Below are 983 nucleotides of genomic sequence, written 5' to 3' on the forward strand. Positions count from 1 at the left end.
GAGGATGAGATGGCTGGATGGCATCACTGACTTGATGGACGTGAGTCTGAGTGAACTCTGGGAGTTGGTGATGGACAGGGAGGCCATGCTGCAATTCATGGGGTTGCAAAGAGTCGGACACGACTGAGCGACTGATCTGATATGATCTGATCTGAGGGGGAGGGGAGGTGGGTGGGGAAGGCACTTGTCGGGAGCAGGAGGTCATCCTGTCTCAGAAGCCAGACTAGGGACTAGGCAGAGGCCTTGATAGAACGGCCAGCCTGCGGAACAGCCCAGCCTCCTGTCTCCGTGTGCCCGTGAGGGCTATCCTGCCAGAAAGCTGAGACGACTGGGAGGCAGGTGAGGAGATCTGTCAGGGTGGGGTGCTGGTGAGTTCCTCCCTCACTGTTTACAACTGGTCCATGTTTCCTTGTAGAGCCGAGCTTCAGCAGCATCTGCACAGAAGAGCTGAGTCAGCCGGACAGCCTCTTCCTGCCTCCCCCAGGCTCACCATGCTGCCCTGAACTGTGCCCACTGTTCTGGGAAACAGTTCTCGTCTGACAGGCTGTCTGTGTCCTCATGCCTAAAATCAGAAGAAGCTGGAAATGTGGGCACCTGCTCGAGGATGCAGGTGCTGGGTGTTCAGGCTGTGAGCCCAGACGGGGACCAGGCTCACTGGAGGAGGCCCCTACCACCCAGGCAGGCCTTCTCAGGATCAGATCAGTCACTCAGTCATGTCTGACTCTTTGTGACCCCATGGACTGCAGTGTGCCAGGCTTCCCTGTCCATCACCAAATCCCAGAGCTTGCTCAAACTCATTTCCATGGAGTCGGTGATGCCATCCAACCATCTCATCCTCTGCTGTCTCTTTCTCCTCCTGACTTCAATCTTTCCCAGAAAAGAACTGACTCTTAGCATCAAGGGGCAAAAGTGTTGGAGCTTCAACCTCAGCATCAGTCCTTCCAATGAATATTCAGGACTGATTTCCTTTAGGATGGACTGGT

The sequence above is a fragment of the Bison bison genome, unplaced genomic scaffold (genome assembly GCF_000754665.1).
Source record: "Bison bison bison isolate TAMUID 2011002044 unplaced genomic scaffold, Bison_UMD1.0 scf7180017864371, whole genome shotgun sequence".
NCBI lineage: Eukaryota > Metazoa > Chordata > Mammalia > Artiodactyla > Bovidae > Bison > Bison bison.